The 25310-nt window shown below is 39.7% G+C and overlaps 1 non-coding gene across 1 annotated transcript; it reads right to left on the bottom strand.

Moving 5' to 3' along the window:
• Positions 1-24769: 24769 nt before the first annotated feature.
• On the bottom strand, positions 24770-24873 carry LOC112753955 (small nucleolar RNA R71). The gene has a single exon (XR_003178314.1). It is a non-coding gene; the product is annotated as a small nucleolar RNA R71 (small nucleolar RNA).
• Positions 24874-25310: the final 437 nt, after the last annotated feature.

Here is a 25310-nt window from a genome sequence, read left to right as displayed (position 1 = left end):
CACGTTAACTAAGTTAACGTGGTGACTAACGTGGCCACTCATGAGCTTGGTCCAACGTTAGTTATAATGCTAAGTGTTACTAACGTTGGCTCCATTTCCTTTCTTCCACGTTAGAGTTCACGTTAACTTAGTTAACGTGACTCTTAACGTGGGCAATGATGGCTTCGAGAGCGTTATTGGTACTCCCATTCCACGTTAGTGTTAACGTTAGTGTAACTAACGTAGCCACTAATGTGGTTCTTCTTTGCTTCCTTTGTCTTGAAATCAAGCAATAAAGTGCATCAAAGTTCTAGTCCAAGTCATGGGAAATGCAACATCCAATTTGTCCTTAAATTCATGCAAAATCCTCATAAAATCATGTAAAGTGCACAATGTATGCTTGAATCAAGATGTAAGTGAATATCTACCCAAAACTAGCTTATTTCCTAAGGAAATGCATGAAACTATCCTAAAAATAGTAAAGAAAAGGTTAGTGAAACTGGCCAAAATGCCTTGGCATCACAACACCAAACTTAAAGCTTGCTTGTCCCTAAGCAAGTACTGGAACAAGAGAATGATGAATGGAATGCCAAGAGAAATGAGTCATTCTTGTGGAAGTCATGTCCCTGGTTTTATGGTAATTTCAGGCATAGCAACTTAGGTTCATTCCTGGCTTTCAGACCTTTATCATGTCCTAGAATACTCACTGTGATTGCATCCCATGAAACTTTTATTTATTGATCCTTTTATTGTTATTTCAGGGCTTATTTGTGTTCTTAGGCTAAGTGTTCTGTAAGGGGGAAACTCTTTAAAATAAGCTTTCAGCCAACACTCTCGAACCAGTTGGTTCAAGGTGCTAGGTGTTGAAGCACCCCTAAGGACTTACTTGCTCAAGTCTCTCCCCCATACATACACACCACAGGCATATAGTTTATTTATTTTCTTTTCTTGAGACCTTGGTGTCCAGCACCTCTTTGGGTTACTAAATGCTTTGTAGTGAGGGTTACTCTTGATAGTGGACTTTCAGCTGCTAATCCCGAGTTAGTTAACCCAAGTTACCAAGTGATAAGGCACCCCTAAGAGCTTATTCATCCAAGTAGATCCCTCACACAGGAGCACCACAAACACATGTCTAAAGATTAAAACCATTGGTGCCTAGCCTTATTGCTTACTCTTTTTCTTTTATTCCTCAACTTTGATTGTTCTTTTCGTTTTTCTTATTAGGATCTTCTTATTTAGCTAGTCTCATGGGGTGTGTTTTAAGCATAGCATTCCTGATAGATAGTTGTCTTCCCACCTTATGGTTGAACCAACTTAGCTAACTTATGACCATACCACAAACTCATGAACTTACTCCATAGTATGAACTCCTCTCTGGTCTTTTAAAAACACACATTCTTTTTTCATTTGATTTAAAGGGACAAACATACAAGTAAGTAAGGAGAGGATGCAGTGACATAAAGACTAGCACACAGAGACCTATTCAGAAAGAAAACTTTAAAGACAGAATTTAAAAAGTTCAACTAACATGGAAGCATGTTCTATTTCATACAATATCTTCCTTATTTAAAACATAGAAAAAGGTGGACCAAAGAAGGAACTCCACCACCTTTTACTCTTGTGGATGCCCATGCTTTCCTCCTTGTTTGTCTTCTTTGTGTCCTCTTGCATTCCCTCTCATCTGTGCCAATCTTGCTTGCTTCCAATCCTCAAGTGCCTTCCTCACTGATTCATGACTCTTTTCCACCCTTTGTCTTTCTTCTCGTGCTAATTCATCCCTCATTTCTTCATACCTTGTGATCCCTGGATGCAATATAGGCAGCTGTCCTACCAAGTAACCGAGCCTGGCTTGAGTATTTATATGATGCCCAGTCTCGCTCATGTAAACTCCTTCTGCGAATGCCCTTTGCTCGTCCAATAGTTCTGCCTGTTCTATTTGTCTTCGATGCATCTCATGTATATGTGCACTTGATGTGCTTGGATGTTGATTAGCCTCTGGATGGATTCTTGTTGCTCATTTTGCCTTTGTTCCATCCTATGGAATGTTTCACTCCATTGTTGTCCTTGACTCAGTTGCTGATCCATCATTTGCTTTTGCCAATCCCCTTGTTGAGTCATCCATCTTAAGAGTGACTCCTCTTGCTGCCCCATCATCTGTAGTTGAAGTTCTCTCTGTGCTCCTTGGCTTTCCTATCTGCATATCTTTCCCAGTTAGCTCCTGGTACACAAATGTCTTGCACAATATGGTCATGATCAGGGTTGTTGTCCATTCTTGAATGAGAACTCTCTTCTTCAAACGGTATGGACCGCAGCTTTAATGCCCTCATGACACTCATGGGACCAAAATCCACAATCTTTCCTCTCACAAAGCTTGTATATGACTCATCTGCCTTATCATATTGGACCGCATTTGCATAAAACTCTCTTATAAGATTTGCATTCACCCTAATGACCGGATCAGTAAGGAGCTCCCATCTTCTCTTTTCTACCTTCTTTGTGATTTTGGGACACTCATTTTTCCTAACTTGAAATCCCAGCTCATAAATGATTTCCTTATCCACCATCCATCCGTATTGCAATGCATGGTGCAAGCTTCTAAATCTCTTTTCATCATACGGGTATTGCTCCATAGGTTCCTTTCCCTTCCTTCTTTTAGAGCTCGAAGATGCCATGAATGAAGGTTAATGCGTGAAGTTAGCAGGGGTGTGGAGACTTTTGGAGTTTAGGGTTGAGTGCAATAAAGGGAGTGAAGGGGAACCCGAAATGGAGAGGTGTGAAGAGTGGGGTACGGAACAAGGATCACTTATATAGAGAGGTTGTGAGTGAATGGAGGGTGTGGATTGATGGAGTGGTTGTTTGATGGACGGTTGGGGTTGTGCATGTAGAAAGGACAAGGATCATCACTTTATGATGGAGATTGCTCGGTCTCCAAGGGTCCCATTTTTTCCAATGTTGCATGGCAATATTTTCCAATGACTTCCCTCTTTCGAACAAGTGTATAGTCCTTCCTTTTGTGGTGTCCGAACCTTCTTCCTTTAATTGTCCAATCTATCTCTTTCAATGCTCCTTTCCTTTTCCCTATAAAAATAAAATAAGAAAAATCAATATCATAAAAAGTTTTTAAACTTTTCGGCTAGAATGATAAAGAGAAGAAAAGATTTTGTTTATTCATGAACTCCAACTAACTAACTAACTGTGTATCCTTATATGCACATTGGTGGCACCATGGGGTGACACCAAACTTAGTTTGGAGAACTATGATGAAAAGTTCTGTTCAAAGCTCCAAAACTAGCATGCTCTCTATTGCATTCATGCTTTCTTGGCACGCTTTGAACACCAAACTTGTTCTTCACTGTATACTACAATATAAGGACTTCACCATGTTTGGGTTGGAATTCATGAATATTGACTTATTCACTAGTAAAAGCTAATAAAACATGGGTTGCCTCCCATGAAGCGCTTCTTTAGAGTCACTAGCTTGACGTTTCTCCTTCATCAGGGAGGTTGATAATGCTTCAAGTCCTCCCCTCTTGCCTTGGACTTATATCCATTGGTTGTATCAATGATCTCTACGTGTTCCAAGGAGAGAACTCTGTTGATAGTGAAGACTTTAGGTAACTGAGATGGTACAGTGGGGAGATTAGGGGGGATATCTGGGAAGTAAGCCGAGATCACTTTATCTCCTAGAGAGAAGCCTTCCGTAGGGATCTTCTTGTTCCTCCACCCCCTTGGTACCTTCTTCTTTGTCCCTTTTGATACTGCCTTGCTCTTGGCAACTTCTTCTTTTAAGGGAATTTTGTTGTTGTCTTCACATGCCTCTGGTGGTTTAGGTTCCTCCAGCTTCTCCTTGAGCTGTGACAATTGCTGTTTGCCTTGTTCATCACTCAGTGGGGTTCTCAGATGTGTTGGTGGTGCTTCAGTGCTTGTTTCCTCTGTCAGCATCTCATTATAATCATTGCTTGGTTCTTTATTTTCTTGGTCTGCTTCTTGTGAGAGTTTGAAGACATTAAAGCTGAGTCGTTCATCACGGATCCTCAATATTAGCTCCCCTCGCTCCACATCTATGAGTGCTCTGGCTGTAGCTAGGAATGGTCTTCCCAATATGATTGGGTGAGTGTGACTCTCTTCCATGTCCAAGATGACAAAGTCTGTGGGAAGAAAGTATTTCCCCACCTTTAAGAACACGTTTTCCACCACTCCTCTTGCTTGTTTTTTAGTTTTGTCAGCCAGCTTGATGACTACATCTGTGGGCAATATCTCATTGATCTGCAGCCTCTTCACCAGGGATAAGGGCATTAAGTTGATGCTTGCTCCCAAATCACAGAGTGCTCTATCAAACATTGTTTCCCCTATGGAACAAGGGATATGAAAACTCACTGGATGTTTTCTTTTCGTAGGCAACTGCGGTTGAATGAGGGCACTGCACTCCTTGTTCATCACTATAGTTTGGCCTCCCTTGAGTGAGCCTTTCCTGGGAAGCAGCTCCTTCATATACTTGATGTATGCAGGCATTTGTTGGATAGTCTTGATGAACGGTATGTTCACATGCAAAGATGCAAACAAGTCAAGAAATCTTGAGTATATTCTCTTCTCCACAGCACCATTGAGCAGTTGGCGAAAAGGTGCATAGAGTCTTAGCAGCTCCTGTTTTGAGATTTCTGGTTCTTGGTAATCTTTTTCCCCCTCCTCTACTGAGGTATCTTCAGGTTGTTCTGACAGCTTGCTTGGCTTGTCCTCAGTCTCCTTATCACTTATAGTGACCATCTTACAATCTTCCCATCTTACTTTCTTTGTTTCACCTCTCGAATTCTTCTCTGTGTCACTTGGGAATCCATCTGTGGGTTTGGGAATTTGCTTAGAGAGATACCCCACTTGAGATTCCAACCACTTGATTGTGTCTCCCTGGTTCTTGAAACTGGCTCGCACTTCCTCCTTGAACACATTGTTGTCTTGAATCTCCTTGCTTATGCCTTCAAGTAGATTCTCAATCCTTGAGATTCTTTCATCAAATGATGATAGGTCAGGCTGAGGAGGGTTATTCTGGCCTTGATATGAATGTGGAGAGGTGTTGTTATGAGGGTGTTGATATGGTCTAGATGTGAAGTGTTGGGTGGCTGCATTGTTTGGATTTGGGCGTCTTTGATCAAGGCTTTGGTCTTGTTGATTTTCCCACCCAAAGTTTGGGTGATTCCTCCATCCAGGGTTGTAGGTCTTAGAGTATGGATCATGGTTTTGCCTAGGTGAATTCCCAATGTAGTTGGCTTGCTCCTGACTACTCTCTGCTTCTTCATTCACTCCTTCTTCGGTTGTTGATGAAGTGGAGATTGCTGCTACTTGGTTCCTCTCCATCTTCTTGGTGAGGTCAGCCAGCTGCTGGGTAATGAGCTTATTTTGGGCCAGCAGAGCATCTACATTGTTTAGCTCCATTACTCCTCTTGTGTTCCCTCCTTCGGAAGCGTAGAAGTAGTCGTTCTCTGCTACTGTTTCAATGACATCTATGGCCTCCTCAATGGTCTTCTTCTTGTTCAAAGATCCTCCGGATGAATGGTCTACGGCCTTCTTTGACTCATAAGAGAGCCCTTCATAGAAAATGTGCAGCTGCACCCATTTATTGAACATATCGGGTGGGCACCTCCTTGTTAGGTCCTTAAACCTCTCCCATGCTTCATATAGAGTCTCACCATCTTGTTTCCTGAAAGTTTGGACCTCAGCTCTCAGCCTATTGATTCGTTGAGGAGGGTAAAATCTTGCTAAGAATTTGTTCACCACATCTTCCCAAGTTGTCGAGCTCTCCCTTGGGAAAGACTCCAGCCACTTGGCTGCCTTATCCTTGAGTGAGAATGGAAATAAGAGCAGTCTATAGGCGTCAGGATGAACACCATTAGACTTCACTGTGTCACATATTCTCAGGAAGGTGGTTAGATGTTGATTGGGGTCCTCTTGGACACTTCCTCCGAACGAACAGTTGTTCTGAACAAGGATGATGAGCTGTGGTTTTAGTTCAAAATTGTTGGCATGGATGGTTGGCTTTTGAATGCTACTTCCACAGTTTCTTGGGTTTGGATTGATGTAAGAGCCTAAAACTCTTCTATCCTCACCAGCATGATTTGCTCGACCTCTTTCGCCATGGTTGTGAGCCTCTTCTTCGTGATGGTTTTCCATGTTTTCTTCCATGTTTGGTTCAAAATATTCCTCAAAGTGTTCCTCCTCTTCTTCAGCACCAACTACACGTTTTTCTCTTGCCTCCCTCCTTAGTCTAAGAAAGGTTCTCTCAGGTTCAGAATCAAAGGAAGTTGAAGCCCCGCTTCTTCTCCCTGTCATACAACCAACAAGTACAAGCAAAGAGAATAGGTGCAGAAAGTATATCTGTCAGAATTACTATTAGTGTGAGTGATGCAATATATCAAATAGTTAGTGGGATAGTGAGGTGAATGGTAAATAACAAAGAAAAAGTAGGGAGAAGGGAAGAAATTAACTAAAACAGGAAGTAAATGACTCAAACAGAAAATTAAATCAAACAAAAATAAATGCTCAATCTAGTTATCCTCCAATCTAATCATTGTTGATGCACAATCAATCCCCGGCAACGGCGCCATAAACTTGATGCACGAAATACTTGTCTCTTAACAAATTTCCTTCGGCAAGTGTACCGAATTTGTTGTCAAGTAAAAACTCACAATAGAGTGAGGTCGAATCCCACAAGGATTAATTGATCAAGCAACTTTAATTAGAGGAACGTTCTAGTTGAGCGAATCCAGGATTTGAGTTTAGAATTGCAGAAAAAAAAATGGCGGGAAGGTAAATGACAGAAAAAGATAAATGCTAGAATTAAAGAACTGAAAGTAAATTACTGAAGTAAATTGCAGAATTGTAGATGGGAATGGGGGAGTTCATTGGGCTTAGGAGATGTTGCATTCTCCGGATCAATTTCATTTTCATATCTTCCTCAATCAATGCACTCATTGATCTCCTTGGCAATCTTAAGTGATTGAATTATAATTTTTTGTAATTCAATCTCTCAAATCTTGATCAATAGCCAATTCCTTGGTCAATTACTCCTGAGAAGAGATGAAGTATGGTCACTGATTATACCACATGCATTTCCCAAATCAAGTGTTGAGAGGATTATAGTCACATATCCATCCAAACCCAATTTCTAGCTTGATCTCTTCATTCCTCTTTCAAGGTTCAGAAGAGATCCAAGTATGAATAGCTTATTTTCCAAGATAGCTACCCAATTGGATGAAGATCGAAAGCTTTCAAGTAAAATCAAGAGAAAAGATAGAAGAAGAATAATGAAAACTAGTATTGATCCATCAAATTACAACAGAGCTCCCTAACCCAATGAAAGGGGTTTAGTTGTTCATAGCTCTGAAAAATGAAAACAAAAATGGAGAATACATGATGAAAACTAGAAGTGCAGAGAAAGTAAATACAGAGAATTATTCTATGCCCAGAGGCTCCCTATATTTTTCCAACTCCCCAATTAATTCAAAGCTACTCCTATATATACTACTCTTCTACTCTTCTAGTTGGTTCTTCAAGTCTTGGGTCTGGGCCTTTGGATCTTGAGTTTGAAGCAGTTATCTTCTTCATTGGGCTTGGCTTTACTTGCAGAGAGAAAGTGTGAAGTGGGCAGAGACTTTAGCTCAGGACGTTAGTGGTGTTAATGTTCAGTGAAAATATGGGTTCGAGAACGTTAGTGACATTCAACTTTTTCACTAACGTTCCTTACCCAAGTAAGAGCCACGTTAACCTCAACGTTAGTGGCACAAACGTTGCCACTAACGTTGCCTCTTTGTCCTTTGCGCACGTTATTGAGACTCAACTTTCCCAATAACGTTGAGAAGCCTCCCCCTTCCCTATGTTAGAGTCCACGTTAACTTAGTTAACGTGGCTCTTTTAACGTAGGCTTGCTAACCTTCGAGAACGTTAGTGACACTTAACATTGTCACTAACGTTCCAATGTGCCCCTTAGCTCCCACGTTAGAGTCCACGTTAACTAGGTTAACGTGGTTTCTAACATGGCCATGCTGGCCATCTCCAACGTTAGTGACAAAGTTGAGTGTCACTAACGTTGGCTCAACATTCCTTTATCCACGTTAGCTTCCACGTTAACTAAGTTAACGTGGGAGTTAACATGGCTCATGGTGGCATGTGTGGGCTCCTTCCAACGTTAGTGACAATGTTGGTGTCACTAACGTGGGAGTTATCGTGGCCTAGTGTGACTTGTCCAACGTTAGTGATAATGTTGAATATCACTAACGTTGGCTTCCCCCCTTTCTTCTTAATGTTAGAGGCCACGTTAACTAAGTTAACGTGGTGACTAACGTGGCCACTCATGAGCTTGGTCCAACGTTAGTGATAATGCTAAGTGTTACTAACGTTGGCTCCATTTCCTTTCTTCCATGTTAGAGTTCACGTTAACTTAGTTAACGTGACTCTTAACATGGGCAATGATGGCTTCGAGAGCGTTATTGGCAATCACTTTTCTCATTAACTTTGCAAGTTACTCCCATTCCACGTTAGTGTTAACGTTAGTGTAACTAACGTAGCCACTAATGTGGTTCTTCTTTGCTTCCTTTGTCCTGAAATCAAGCAATAAAGTGCATCAAAGTTCTAGTCCAAGTCATGGGAAATGCAACATCCAATTTGTCCTTAAATTCATGCAAAATCCTCATGAAATCATGTAAAGTGCACAATGTATGCTTGAATCAAGATGTAAGTGAATATCTACCCAAAACTAGCTTATTTCCTAAGGAAATGCATGAAACTACCCTAAAAACAGTAAAGAAAAGATCAGTGAAACTGGCCAAAATGCCCTGGCATCAGTAGATAAGGATTAGGGCCATATGGAGGTGTTTGATGGTATGGGGCTTGTGAGTAAGGTGGTTCAAAACCATGTTGAGGGGGTGGTTCATAGGCATGTGGTGGTGGTTGTTGACAATCACAATAAGGGTCACCACATCCATTAGATTGATATGCATTAGGATTAAAATTATACCCATAACAAACCGGAGGGGGTTGTTGCCAATAAGGTTGATCAATCCTTTGAGGCTCCCTCCACCTTCGATTGTTCCATCCTTGATGCACATCCTCATTGTAGCTTCCATTTCCTACAACATAATTTGAGCCAAACTCATAGCCAAAGTGGTGAGAATTCATAATAGCAAATAAAAACAAAAGCTACAAAAATAAGCAACAAGTCCTAATCCTAACAAAAGCTAACAAGCAAGCAAAAGACAAACATATTCACACATTCACAATAGCCAATAATATAACACCATTGCAACTCCCCGGCAACGGCGCCATTTTGATTTAAGAAAATTATCGTGTCGTTATAGAATTTCACACAAAATGAATGAATTCTCGTTGCAAGTATAGTTCTACACCAACAAATAATCCTCCCAATCAAAAATATTGGTTGTGTCACAAGTACAAACACCAAATAAGAATTAACCGAAGTATTTGAACTCTGGGTCGTCTCACAAGGAGTTGCAATGAAATGCTCAATTATTGGCAATGAAGATGCAAGGGGGGTTTGGTTTATAGAAGGGGCAATAAAATAAATGACAAGAAAAGTAAAAAGAGCAATCAAAGAAAGAAATTAATAAAGATAGACATTCATGGCAAGGAATTGAGAATATAGGCTTTCTATCCTAGTCATACAAGGATTAATTCATCTTATTTAGTCAACTCCAACAAATGGAAGAAGGTATCATGTTATCTTCACATAGGGAGAATGTCAAACAGGACTAGTTAATCTCAATCCAAATGTCCTAATCAACTCACTAATTGGATTAGCGAAAGATTAGCATCAATGGAAATAATATTAACTAACAACTCTAGATCAGCAATGTAAATTGGGTATTCATGACACAAGATTTCCTAATTACTCTTTCCAAGCCAAGAATGATCAAAATCTACTCTAAAGCCCAACCAAGAATTTTGTCAAACACTTGGTGGGTACAAATGGAAAGCATGGTAAATGTGCAAGAGTAGTAAAATCTACCAACTACAAATTGCAAGAAAAGTAAATCAACAACTCAAATCATCAATAAAAGAAATATCATCATTAAATTTCATCAAACGTAAACAAGATCCAACATTAGTGTTCATAGACATAAAAGAGACATAAAAATAAAATTAAAAAGAAAACTAAGAAGAATAGAGAAGTAGAACAAGAAATTGTAAAGGAAATAAGATGAGAACACGGAATTAAACCTAGATCTAAGATGGATTAACCTAACCTAATTCTAGAGAGAAGAGGGAGCTTCTCTCTCTAGAAACTAACCTACATGATGCTATACTACCAAACAATTGCTCCCCCCTTGCCCAAGCTTGAATTCTGCATGAAATAGCATTAGAAATTAGTTGGGTTGGGCCCAAAGTGCTTTAGAAATCGCTAGGGGCGATTTCACTTTAGTGGGCCACGACCAGCATCGGCGCGCACGCATACATCGCGCATACGCGCCCCTATGCGCAAAGTAACCTATATAAAATTTTATATCATTTCGAAGCCCCGGATGTTAGATTTCCAACGCAACTAGAACAGCCTCATTTGGACCTCTGTAGCTCAAATTATGGTAGATTGAGTGCGAAGAGGTCAGGCTTGACAGCTTTACGATTCTTTCATTTCTTCTTGAGTTCTCCCACTTTGCATGATTTTCCTTCATTTCTTCAGTCCAATCTTTGCCTTCTAAACCTGAAACAACTTAACAAACATATCCAGGCATCGAATAGAATTAAAGTGAGTTAAATTTGGCTATTTTAAGGCCTAAAAAGCATGTTTTCACATTTAAGCACAAATCAAGGGAGAATTGCAAAACCATGCTATTTCATTGAATAAATGTGAGAAAAGGTGATAAAATTCTACAAATTAAGCACAAGATAAACCACAAAATTGGGGTTTATCAAAGGTCCTTGATAAAGCTCTTGGCACCAACCGAGCTTTGCCCAATTTCGCCTTGCTTTCTTGTTATTGTGTAGCGCTCGGTTCACAAGGAGAGCGTAGCTTTCCCTTTGCTTGGCCTTGGTCCCTTGAGTAGCGCTCCTTGTGAGAGCCCTGAGCTCTTGGTAAGAGCTCCATGGCTCTTGTCCTTGATTGTGCCACGCTTTTGTCTTCCCTTAGGCTACACTTTCTTTATTTCTTTCTTTTCTTCACCTACAAGTAATCAAAACAACCAATCAAAGTATCACCGAATTCACAAGGTTTAAAATTCATTTAAAAACCAATTAATTTTAGCTTAAACCTCATGATTTTGTGTCAATTAAAGGGTGGTTGATTGATTCAATAAAACTATGCAATTCCACTCCAAATTACTTACTTTCAATGCAAGAAAGTGCATAAAACCTAATGAAACTAGTGAAAAATGCTTGCAAGGCTAGCATATGATGACTTGTCATCACAACACCAAACTTAAACCTTGCTTGTCCCCAAGCAAGCATCAAACAGAAAAGAAGATGGAATGAAACAGAGAAGTATGCATATCCTTATTTAGCAAATAGTTGAACTTGGTTCATGGGGTTTTATGCAAACAATGATAGCTCATTTATTAAGTGTTGTTACATAAGATATGTTTCCTCAAAGGTTCACTAAAGTTGCTGCTATAATACTTCACTTTTGCTTGTGCCCTTGCTCATTTTTCTTTCCTTATTTTTCTTAAAGAGCTTATTATTCATTGAAGGCTTGGTGGCAAATGTTGCAGCAGCATTTTGGCTTAGTTTTGCTCAACATTCCTTCACCACAGACACATAGCTCACCTTTTTATCCTAGGATTATTGATGCCTAGCATCTCTTTGGATCACTAAATATTTTGTAGCTAGGTTGCTCTTGATGGTGGACTTTCAGTTGGCAATCCCAGATCAGTTGATCTAAGTGGCCAAGTTTTGAAATACTCCTCAGAACTTACTTATCTAAGCATATCCTAGTACAAAAACACCACAGGCATGTGTCCTAGGGTCCAAGCTATTGGTGTCTAGCCTTATTGTTTGTTTCTTTGCCACTTTTTGACTTTTCTCTTTCTTTTTATTTTTGTTTTGATTCATTTTCAAGGGATTTTCAATGATACAAGGCTTCATAACAGCAAACCAGTTCATACTTCTAGGAAAATGTCATTATGCAGCTTTTATTTCATGAGCTATGCATTAAATCAAACAAATACCACCACTAACTTTCATTCTAACTTTTGCAACATTGGATATTCACTTTCTAATTCAAACATTTTTCTTTTATTCAAGCAGAAGGGAAACAAAACAAGATTCAAGATAATGAAGGATGACAATTATTATGCAGATCACTTTCAAGCTAACTACTCAAAACATAAAATTGCAAAACAAAGAGCAATTGGAGGCATATCATGTTTCATACATACATCTTCCTTATTTAACTTGAAATTATGAAAGAACTTCATCACCTTCTAGTTGTTATGTCCCTGGTTTTTGCTTGATTCTCCCTTCTTCTTCTTTCTCTTCCAGAGCTTGGAATAGTCCTGAGCTTCTTCACCAGGGCACCTTCTATCCCAGACAGAGTCTATGAGACCTGAGAGTCCTGCTGCCTCCAATCTTTGATGCATCCATGATGAATGCCTCTCGATCTTTACCCTCTGACGGTCTCTTAACTCTTGGCATTGCTCAAATGGATTGATTTGTAGATTCAGTGCTAGCATGCTATGGGTCAAATAATCTAACGTTGCTTGTGTATCCTCATCATACTCTATTCTATCTGTGTGCCTACTTTCTTCAATTGTATGATGTATATTCTTCCACTGATACAAGTTGTGAGTATATTCCCCATACATATCTTGACTCAAATACAATTTATCATATAATTCTTTAAAATCTTTTGATTGTTCCTTCTGCCCTTCAAAGCTTCTTGTTTGAAATTCTTGTTGTTGGACCATCATTTGTTGCTGCCAGCTCTCTTGTCTCTCCTCCATTATGCGCTGCCAAGCTTCATTTTTCTCTCTATCCTTCAAATATTGCTCCCGGTGCTTTAGATATTGCTCTTGTTGTGCCTGCATGAGTTGTTGAGACATTTCCTCAATTGTTCTTCTCATTTCACTCAACTTTAATGCACTAGGAGCTTGTTCTTCTGCTCTTTGTGGCCTTCTCCTTCTGGGAGCTCTTACCTCCTCTTGGTCATCCTCTTCATTGGTCCCTTCCATACTTTTCTTTGTGATTCCATTTCCTACTTTTACTTTCTCAGTGTCTTCGTCTTCAAAAAGTACTTCAGCCTTATTGCACAACTTTAGAATGGTGCTTGGATGACCCAGCTTACCCGATTTGCTTGTATTTTCTGCCATCTCTTGAATACTGTCAGCTATGATTTGTGAAAGATCAATTTTTATCCTCCATGTAATATACAGTATACCAAGAGTGCACACTTGACTATGACAGCTGAGGTGTTTCCAGTAGGAAATATAGATCTTCTTACTATCTCATACTACCCTTTGGCCTCAGGCGTGAGATCCATTCTTTTCAAGTGACTTGGGGTTCCTTTTAAATCTCTTTCCCAGTCTGAGCCTTCCAAACATATCCCCTACAGTATTTCATCAGGGTCATTCTGTCCCTGCATTCTGCTTTCAAAGCTGAGTTCTTCATATGTTATCTTTCTCAACTACAAGACTCTCATGACAGTGGCTGGGCTGAAGTCTACTTCAACACCTCTAACAAAGCTTTTGTAGGGAGGGTTGTCTGCACTTTCTTTCACTGCATTGGCATAGAATTCTCGTATCATAACCGCACTAATATCAGTTAAAGGTGCACATAGAAGTTCCCATCTCCAATCTTTGGTAATCTGCCGCATGATGGGATACTCCCCCTCCTTCAAGTTGAAGCCCATCACATGAATGATATGCTTTGTTTTCATGAGCCTATGATACCTTGTTTCATGAAATTGAGATTTAAATTTCTTGGCATCATAGGCAAGAGGTTCGGCCACCATTGGTTCCTTCCCCTTTCTTCTCCTTGAACTTGATGAGGCCATGGATTCAAATAGAGGGGAGAAGCAAGAGTGAATTTGTGGTTAGTTGAGGCACGGTTTTATAGTGCAAGGAGGGTGAATAAGGGAATGTTACTGTTGAGTGGGGAATGGGATGTGTTTTTGGGTATGCAAAAGGTAGAGAAAAGGCTTATAATTATGAGGAGGGCTTGTAAGAATATGTGATGCATGGAATATCTCAACCTATTTATAGGCAAGGCATCATAGCTTTGGACAAAAACTCATTTGGAGAAGAATTTCGGTTGAGAGCATGAAGGGTGAAAATTGAGCTAAATATGATGGAAACCTCATGAGATAAATGGTCTGCATGCTTTGTTGAAGATTGACAAGGATTCTCTCCTCATTGGTTGCATGGGGTTCGGCCTCCAAGGGTGCTAGCATGCAGATTTGGTTTTTAAAGGGGCACACTTCTCTAAGCACATGTGACCCTTCTCCTTTGTCTTGTCATGGCCGTGCCTTCTCTTCTTGTCTTCACCTCAATCTTCTTTTTTTCCTATTCAATTAAATTAAAATGGTAAGCCTTGGGATAAAAGTATAGCACGGTGATGTAGTGATGAATGCTTAAACTTATTTATCATGTTCCTTAGTCATAAAGAACCAATTGTGCTCCTTAGACAGTGAACCAAGAATTGGTGAACACCAAACTTGTCTCTTACTAAGGGATTAATGTAAAATGCAAGTAATTCATCACAATTGGTATCTTCATCATAAGATACATTTATTTTCTATCATGAATTCCTAAAATGAAATAATGTATGATCCATTCATGCATGACTTTGATTTTATGAACAGAAAGTAATTCTTCTGAGAAATCAATGCATGTGTAGACACCAAACTTAATGTTTGGCCGTATACTTCATCAAAATGATTAAGCATATAGCTAAGAACGCTTGAAAAGCCAATTTGGAGTGCCTTCAGGCATACCAAACTTAGAAGTCTAGCATATACTCCAAAACAGTGCATGCAATTATCAGGTATGTTCATGAGAATTCAAAATCATGCTAGAATGATCATAGATTATTGAATTTAAAAACAAGGCAAAAATCTTAAATCATGGGTTGCTTCCCATGGAGCGCTCTTTTATTGTCACTAGCTTGACATTGGCCCCTCATTAGGGTGGTTGATGACTGCAGCGTCTCAGCTTGTCTCCCCTCACTGTGATCTTCCTTTTAGTGCCTTGATGGTCAATTTCAGCATGCTCTAGTGAGAGTATTTTGCTGACAGTGTAGTAGTCATCAGCTTGTTGGCTTGCCCCCAATTGTTGGTAGATTAACTGCACATGATCCCCTTTTTGAAATCCCTCAGTTGGGGTCTTGTTGTTCTTCCACCCCTTTTTAACCCTTTTCTTGCTTTTCTTCTTTCTGTGTATGGATCCTTCCCCTGTGACAATGGACTGCATCTTTGGAATTTCCTTCTCAGTAGCTAACACTTCAATTTCTTCTTGCTTTCCCTCATCACTCTGCACAGTTTCATTCTCCTTTTGCCCTGCTACGTTGTTTGTTTCTTGCTTTGGAAGGTAATCAATGATTGTCTTGTTGGTTTTTTTCTTCTATTGCAAGTCTCCTTTATCAGTCTCTGTGCAGTTTCTCTTTTTAGCAATGTGTTGTGTTTCTGGAAAGACATTCAATGTGATGCTTTCATTATACATTCTGAGGGTCAGCTCTCCTTACTCCACATCTATAATGGCCCTTGCTGTGGCCAAGAATGGTCTTTACAGTATAATGGAATCACCTCCATCTTCATATGAGTCTAAGACCACAAAATCTGCAGGGAATATGAATTTGTCCACCTTAACTAGAAGGTTTTCAATCACACTCCTGGGACATATCACTAACTTGTCCACCAATTCTAGAGACATTTGTATTGCCTTCACTTCCTCTATGCACAGCTTTTTCACCAAAGAAGAGGGCATTAGATTGATACTCGCCCCTAAATCACACATTGCCTTGTTGATGATCATACTGCCAATGGTACAGGGCAAAAAAAACTTCCGGGGTCTTCAAGTTTAGGGGGAATCCCTTTCTGGATTAATGCACTGCATTCTTCAGTGAGCAATATAGTTTCCTTCTCATGCCAACTTCTCTTTTTGTTGATAAGCTCCTTCAAGAACTTGGCGTATAGAGGCATCTGCTCTAATGCTTTAGCCAGTGGAATATTTATCTCCAATTTCTTGAAAACTTCAAGGAACTTATGAAAGGTTTGATCCTTTGCTTCTTTGTTAAATCTTTAGGGATATGGCAATGGAGGTGTGAAAGTTTTCCCCACTTGCTTCTGTCTTTGGGCTAGTTCTTCCTTTTCTCCCCTTGAATTGTGTGGCTGGTTGTCCTTCTCTTTAAGCTTCTCTGGAGTATGCTTGCTTGCTGTCACATCCTTGTTGTTAGCTTCCTCTTTCTCTGTTGGCTTTTTGCTGCTTTCAATAGGCTTCTTGGTTGCTTCTTTGTTGTCCACTAATGTCTTTCCACTCCTTAGCTGTATAGCTTTGTACTCTTCTTTTGGATTAGGAATGGTGTCGCTTGGTAATGAGCTTGATAGTCTCTCAATAGCAATTTGCTTGAAAAGCTGTCCAATCTGCCTTTCCATATTTTTCATGGAAGCTTCCTGATTTTTACTTGTAAGCTCTTGGTTCTTCATCATCTTCTCCATTAAGATCTCCAGATTGGAGACTCTCTGAGCGTCTTATAAGATTTGTGGTTGGTTGTGAGATGTTGAGGGTTGATGATAAGTGTTTTGGTTGGTGGTTTAGTTATTGGATGGATAAAAGTTGGAGTTGGGGTAGTAATTTTGGGGTTTTCTGTATGAATTTTGGTTGTTGTTTTGCTGGTTGTTTCTTGGGTAGTTTTGGTTTGAATTTTTTTGCCATGGCTGTTGGGTTTGATTGTGGTTATCTCCCCATCTAAAGTTTGGGTGGTTCTTCCAGGATGGATTGTAGGTGTCACCATACACTTCATTCTGTCCAGAACCTTGGTTGTGCACATATTGGATTTGTTCTTGCTGATCTTCTTAGTTTTCTTCATTCTGTACCCATGTGGTTGATGGTTGGCTTGTATTCACAGCTACAACTTGGAGGCTATCAATTCTCTTGGCCATTTACTCAAATTGTTGCTGATTTTGCTGCTGCATTACCTTATGTTGAGCCAGGATTGTGTCTACTCCTTCCAACTCTAGCACTCCCTTCCTCTATGATGGTTGGCGTTGTCTCTGATGAGCAAAGAAATATTGGTTGTTTGCCACCATATCAATGAGATTCTGGGCTTCCTCTGCAGTCTTTATGAGTTGTAAGGATCCTTCTGTTGAGTGATCTAGTGCTTCTTGGGCTTTTAATGTCAAACCTTCATAGAAAATCTGCAAAATGTCCCATTCATTGAACATTTCAAGGGGACACTTCCTAATTAGAGCCTTGTATCTCTCTCATGCCTCATATAGAGATTTAGCATCCAATTGTGTGAATGTCTGCACTTCAGTCTTCAATCTAATAATCCTCTGAGGTGGGTAAAATTTGGCAAGGAACTTGCTCACTAGATCTTCCCAAGTGTTAATGCTCTCTCTTGGAAATGTCTCCAACCATTGAGTAGCTTTGTCTTAGAGGGAGAATGGAAATAGCAACAACTTGTAGATGTCAGGATGCACACCATTAGATTTGACAGTATCACAAATCCTCAGAAAAGTGGATAAGTGTTGGTTTGGATCTTCAAATGGTCTTCCTCCAAAGGAGTAGTTGTTTTGGACCAATGTGATGAGTTGTGGCTTCAATTCAAAGTTAGTTGCATTGAAATTTGGGGTGAGGATACTACTCCCACAATGTCTAGGATTTGCAAATGTGTAGGAAGCCAAAACTCTCCTCTGTGGTTGACCATTATTGTTGGCCACTCCCTCTTGATTAGCATTGGAAGTATTGCCTTCCATTTCTTGGTATTCCTCCTCAAAAACTTCTTCACCAATGACTCCCTTTCCTCTGGCTTCTCTTCTTATTCTCCTAAGAGTTCTTTCATCAGCTTCACAGAAAATAGGGGTCTCTCTTCTTGCCTCTGTCATACAAATAAGCATAAGAAACAAACCAAACCAGAAAACCAGAAACACTTCATTCCATTGCTAGAGTGAGGTTTTAGTTAGCTTAAGAAAAAATTCAAACAGTTAGTGTGTTAGTAAAAATTAAAGAAAAATAAAAAAATGCTTAATCTAGATCACCACCTTACTTAATTGTTGTCAATCTAATTCAATCTCCGGCAACGGCGCCAAAAACTTGATGTGTATTTTTGAAAAATGAATTCCCAACACACAAATCTAACCGACAAGTGTACCGGGTCGCATCAAGTAATAATAACTCACGTGAGTGAGGTCGATCCCACAGGGATTGAAGGATTGAGCAATTTTAGTTTAGTGGTTGATTTAGTCAAGCAAACAAGAGTTGATTTGAGTGATTTGTATCTGACAGAAGCTAAATTGCATGAATAGTAAAGGAAGAGGGGACATTGACAAGAATTTAAAGTGCAGAAGAATTAAAGAGCCGAATCTTAAAGAACAAGTAAAGTAAATGACAGTGACTTAGATCTCAAGAAATGTAAAGAGCTGAAGCTTAGAGTGCAAGAAATGTAAATTGCTTGAATCATAAAAAGGGTCTGGGAGATGGTAATGGAGAATTTAAACAAAAGACAGTAAATAGCAATCAGCAGAAGAATAGAAGATGACTTTAATTGAAACATATCTCAAACAGAAGAGTAAAATTGCTTGAAAAAGCAAACAGCTAATGAACCAAACTCAAATTGCAGACTCTCACTAAGAGAGTAAAGATCTCAGGGGTCAAGAGACTAGAAAACAAGTCTAGATCTCAATTCCTTCCTTGATCCAACCAGGATCAATTACAGAAGAAGTAAAGATGAAAATCAGTAGAGAAACTTAGATCTCAATCACAATTCCTTCAATTATGCAGAAAAATCAACAGAAAGAGATTTCAAGGTGAGATTGAAACAGAATTTCTTCAATTATCCACCCAAGATCCAAAACAACAGTCAAGTAAGTAGAAAAGAAAATCCCAGAGGAAGAGAGCTCAATTCTCCTCCCCACTCTCCCAACTAACAGTGAATATTCAAAGATAAAAGTGAACTCCAATGAAAAAATTCCCAAGTAAAATCCCCCTTCTTTCTAAATCTAACTAACTTCTATTTATACACTTCCTATTTTTGGATCTCAGAATTTGGAATGGGCCTTTTTTATTTGGTGAAGACTTGAATTAATTTGGAATTTTGATTGAATTTTTAGCCCATGGGTGTTGCTCCCAGGGCAAGGCTCGGTTCATGGCATGAGCGCAGCATTGGTGCTCCCTGGCCGTATCAATGTTGGTGTGTGACAAGGCTTGGCAAGACAAGAGAGAGCGCTCGGTTCATGGCATGAGCGCAGCTTCCTCCTTGTCTCTAGTGTGAGCTCAAGTTCGAATCCTTAGGGAAGCATTGCTGGCCCTTTTCCTTTGTGCAACAAAGCAATGCCTCTTTCCTTGCTTCTGTAATGTGCATGGTTCGAATCCCAGGGAATGCACTTCAGACAATTTTGGCTTATTTCCTTGCAAGGGTAGCGCTTCCATTAATCCCCTTGCTCATGAGTTCGAACCTTGTGGCCTTCACTACCAAACTTTTTCCTTGAATTTATTTTTGGAAGGTCCCCGATAAAGCTCTTGGCACCAACCGAGCTTTGCGCAATTTTGCCTTGCTTCCTTGTTATTGTGTAGCGCTCGGTTCACAATGAGAGCGTAGCTTTTCCTTTGCTTGGCCTTGGTCCCTTGAGTAGCGCTCCTTGTGAAAACGTTGAGCTCTTGGTAAGAGCTTTATGGCCCTTGTCCTTGATTGTGCCACGCTTTTCTCTTCCCTTAGGCTACACTTTCTTTATTTCTTTCTTTGCTTCACCTACAAGTAATCAAAACAACCAATCAAAGTATCACCGAATTCACAAGGTTTAAAATTCATTTAAAAACTAATTAATTTTAGCTTAAACCTCATGATTTTGTGTCAATTAAAGGGTGATTGATTGATTCAATAAAACCATGCAATTCCACTCTAAATTACTTACTTTCAATGCAAGAAAGTGTATAAAACCTAATGAAACAAGTGAAAAATGCTTGCAAGGCTAGTATATGATGACTTGTCATCACACCTAACTCTCTAATGACATTCTAACACTAGAATGTCGAATTTTCATTTGATTTGTTTGTGATTGTGCACGTCATGGAGGATGAGGTGCATGAAGAAGGAGTGATCAACAATGCCCAACCTACAAGAAGGGTGTTAGCCTCTTACAATATCCCCAATCCCAAACACTATGAGAGCTGCATCCTCACCCCAAATGTTCATGCAAATGACTTTGAGTTGAAGCCTCAATTAATCACTTTGGTGCAGAACAATTGTGCTTATGGAGACGGCCCTCTTGAAGACCCCAACCAACATTTGTCTATTTTTTTGAGGATCTGTGAAACTATCAAGACAAATGAGGTACATCCTGACATCTACAAATTACTTTTATTCCCATTCTCCTTGAGGGGCAATGCTGCCCAATGGTTGAAAACCTTTCCCAAGGAGAACATAAAAAATTGGGATGATTTGGTGAGCAAATTCCTATCCAAGTTTTACCCACCTCAGAGAATCATCAAGCTGAAAATAGAGGTGCAAACCTTCACACAAAAGGAGGGAGAATCACTCTATGAGGCGTGGGAAAGATACAAAGCCGTCATAAGGAAATGTCGACCAGAGATGTTCAGTGAGCTGGTTAAACTTCAAAACTTTTATGAAGGATTGGCCATAAATGCAAGAAAAGCATTAGATTACTCCTCGGGAGGTTCACTCCAGATGATGAAAACTGCCCAAGAAGCACAAGATCTCATTGATATGGTGGCCAACAATCAATATTTTTACTCATCTAAGAGGCACCATGACACAAGTCCAAAGAGGGGAGTGATGGAACTTGAAGGAGTAAATGCAATCCTGACCCAAAACAAGTAGATGCATCAACAAATTCAGCAACAATGCAGATGATGGCCAAGAGAATTGATGGACTGCAACTTGCTGCTGTGAACACACAAAGCCAATCTCAAGTCTCACATGGAGGGAATCAATCTGAAGAAGGTTTTGGGGCATTCAACTATGAGCAACAAGGCCCTGAACAGGTGCAATACATGAACAACACCTCAAGTTCATTCCAAAATGACTTCCATGGTGATGCATACAATCTATCCTGGAGGACTTATTCTAACTTGAGGTGGGGTGAGTGATAGATGAGATTTTGTTGTCCGTCTAGATTTTCTTCTTAAAGAGAGGGATTACTTCGTTGTAAGCATAGCTCCAAACCAACAAACAACTCTCACATAAAATTAAATTTCGGTCTTGTCACAAATACAAACCCCAATAAGAATTAACCGAAGTATTTAGACTCTGGGTCGTCTCCCTAGGAATTGCAATGAAGTGGTCAATTATTGGCTATAAAGGGGCAAATGGGGGGTTTTGGTTTATAAGAGGAACAAGAGAAGGTAAAACAAGCAAGTAATATCAATCCAACATTGGAAGAAGGTATCACATTATCTTTCATGAGAAAAAGTCAAACAAGACTAGCTAATATCAATCCAAATATCCTAATCAACTCACTAATTGGATTAGTAAGAGATTAGAGTCAATGGAAATGATATTAACTAACAATTCTAGATCACTGATGCCAGGGCATTTTGGCCAGTTTCACTGACCTTTTTCTTTACTATTTTAAGGTAGTTTCATGCATTCTCTTAGTAAATAAGCAAGTTTTGGGTGAATATACAGTTACATCTTGATTCAAGCAAACATTGCGAACTTTACATGATTTCATGAGAATTATGCATGAATTGAATGATAAAATGGATGATGCATGATCTCATGACTTGAAACAAAGCTTTGATGCACCTTGTTCGTTTGATTTCAGGACAAAGGAAGCAAAGAAGAGCCACGTTAGCAGTCACGTTAGCTTTACTAACGTGACCACTAACATGGAATGGGAGCGAGCTTGCAACGTTAGTGGTAAAGTTACCACCAATAATGCCTTCGAAAGCCATCACAACCCGCGTTAGTTGCCATGTTAGTTACACTAACGTGGAAGAAACGGGGAGCTCCGACGTTAGTGGTAAAAGTGAACACCACTAATATTCCAAAAGGCCACACTAAGCCACGTTAAGAGTCACGTTAATCTAATTAACGTGAACTTTAACGTAGAGTAAAGAGGAAGACGCAAGCGTTAGTGACACTCACCTTTGTCACTAATGCTAGACCAAGCCTAGGTTGCCCACGTTAGTGGTCACGTTAAGACCACTAACGTAATGGGTAACGTGGAGCAATGAATGATAGGCCAACATTAGTGACACTCACTTTTGTCACTAACGTTGGAGATGGCAAACACACCCACGTTAGTGGTCATGTTAAGACTCTTAACGTGAGGCACTAACGTGGAAAGAAGGGGCGTTTTGAAGCGTTAGTGACAAAGGTAAGTGTCACTAATGCTCTCGAGCCTTGGCATGTCCACGTTAAGGGCCACATTAGTTATACTAATGTGGACCATTAACGTGGAAGAGAGGGACAAAGAGCAACGTTATTGGTAAAAGTGAGTTCCAATAACACTTGCGAAGGGCTAAGAGGCCACGTTAGTGGTTACGTTAGTACTACTAACGTTGAAGTTAACGTGGATCAACTAATTTGGAACGTTAGTGACAAAGTTATCGTCACTAATGCTTTCGAACCCAAGTTTACACTTAACGTTAATGCCACTAGCGTCCTAACTAACTTCCCATCATGCCTAACTCACACTTTCTTTGCAAGCAAAGCTGAGCCCAATAAAGACTGCAACTGCTTCAACTAAAGATCAAAGGCCCATATCCAAGACTTGAAGAGCTAACTAGAAGAGCTAAAGAGTAGTATATATAGGGATAGTTTTGAATTGAAAAAGGGGATCTGGAACTTGAGAACGACTCTCTGTATATTTTTACTTTCTCTGCAACTTCTAGTTTAATTTCCAGAATGGACTTTTCATTTTTTATTTTCATTTCCAGAGCTATGAACAACTAAACCCCTTTTCATTGGGTTAGGGAGCTCTGTTGTAATTTGATGGATCAATAATAGTTTTCATTATTCTTCTTCTTTCTTTTCTCTTGATTTTACTAGAAAGCTTTCGATCTGAATCCAATTGGTTAGTTGTCTTGGAAAAGAAACTCTCCATAATTGGATCTCCTCTGAGCCTTAGAAAAGAGATGAGGAGATCATGCTAGAATTGCTTTCTCATGTTGGACCAAATTGGGGTTTGGATGGATATAGTGACATATAATCCTACCAATACTTTGATTTGGAAATACATGTGGTATAATCAGTGACCAGACTTCATCTCTTCCCATGAGCAATTAAATCAAGGAATTGGGCAATTGTTCAAGTTTAGAGAGATTGGGTTGCCAAGGAATTGGGATCCAATCACTTAAGATTTCCAAGGAGATCAATGAATGCATTGATTGAGGAAGAGATGAGAATGAATTTGATCCGGAGAATGCAACATCTCCTAAGCCCAATGAATCCCCTATTTCTGATCTTACCCATTCTCTTTATTTTTTGCCATTTACTTTTTTGCTTATCTCCCCAACTCCCCATTTAAGATTCTGCAATTTACTTCATGCCATTTACATTCCGTCATTTATTTCCAGCACTTACATTTTCTGCAATTTACTTTCCTGCCATTTAACCTTCTGTAATTACTCAACTCAATTTCTGCTTAGCTCAACTAGAACATTCCTCTAATTAAAGTTGCTTGACCAATAAATCCCTGTGGGATTCGACCTCACTCTATTGTGAGTTTTTACTTGACGACAATTTGGTATACTTTCCGAAGGGAAATTTGTTGAGAGACAAGTTTTCGTGCATTAAGTTTATGGCGCCGTTGCTGGGGATTGATTTTGTATCGACAATGATTAAATTGGAGGATAACTAGATTGTGCAATTTTCTTTTGTTTTGTTTAATTCCATCTGAGTGATTTACTTTCAGTTTTAGCTATTTTCTTTCCTTTCTCCTTTACCCATTTGTTGTGTTTTCTTAGTTGTTTACAATTTAGTTCACTAACCCACTAACTGTTTAATACATTGCACCACTCACACTAACAGCATTTCTAACAAGAGTAATTTCTCCGTTCACTCCCTTCTTGCTTTTTGCTTTGTGGGTTGTATGACAGGTAGAAGAAGTGGGGCTTCAACTTCCTTTGATTCTGAACCTGAGACGACCTTCCTTAGATTAAGGAGGGAAGCAAGAGGGAAGAAAGTAGTTGGTACTGAGAAAGAGGAAGAGTATTTTGAACCAGACATGGAGGAGAATATGGAAAACTATCATGAAGAAGAAGCTCACAACCATGACAGAGAATGCCCAGTAAATCATGCTGGGCAAAAGAGAAGAGTTTTCGGCTCTTACATCAATCCAAACCCAGGAAATTGTGGAAGTAGCATCCAAAAACCAACCATACATGCCAATAATTTTGAACTAAAACCCCAGCTCATCACCTTAGTCCAGAACAACTGTGCATTCGGAGGACGTGTCCAAGAAGACCCCAATCAACATCTCACCACCTTCCTAAGGATATGTGATACTGTGAATTCCATTGGTGTTCATCCTGACACCAATAGACTGCTTCTGTTTCCCTTTTCACTCAAGGACAAGGCATCTAAATGGCTGGAATCCTTCCCGAAGGAGAGTTTAACAACCTGGGAGGATGAGTTGAACAAATTCTTGGCAAGATTCTACCTTCCTCAGAGAATCAACAGGTTGAGAGCTGAGGTACAAACCTTCAAACAACAAGATGGTGAAACTCTCTATGAAGCATGGGAGAGGTTTAAGGACTTAACAAGAAGGTGCCCGCTAGACATATTCAATGAATGGGTGCAGTTACACATTTTCTATGAGGGTCTTTCTTATGAATCAAAGAAGGTAGTAGACCACTCATCCGGAGGATCTCTGAACAAGAAGAAGTCCATTGAAGAAGCCATAGATGTCATCGAGACTATAGCTGAGAATGACTACTTCTATGCTTCTGAAAGGGGCAACACTCGAGGAGTAATGGAGCTGAACAACATGGATGCTCTGCTGGCTCAAAACAAGATGATCACTAAGCAGTTGGCTAACCTTACCAAGAAGATGGAAAGAAACCAAGTTGCAGCAGTCACCACCTCATCAGCAGCTCAAGAAGGAGTGAATGCAGAGGAAGAGGGTGACCAAGAACAAGCAAACTATATTAGGAACTCAACTAGGCAAACCTATTATCCATACTCCAAAACTTATAATCCTGGTTAGAAGAACCACCCAA

Source organism: Arachis hypogaea, chromosome 15, assembly GCF_003086295.3.
Source record: "Arachis hypogaea cultivar Tifrunner chromosome 15, arahy.Tifrunner.gnm2.J5K5, whole genome shotgun sequence".
NCBI lineage: Eukaryota > Viridiplantae > Streptophyta > Magnoliopsida > Fabales > Fabaceae > Arachis > Arachis hypogaea.
Note: the sequence above shows the minus strand (reverse complement) of the source record. Positions and strands in the feature narration are given on the sequence as shown.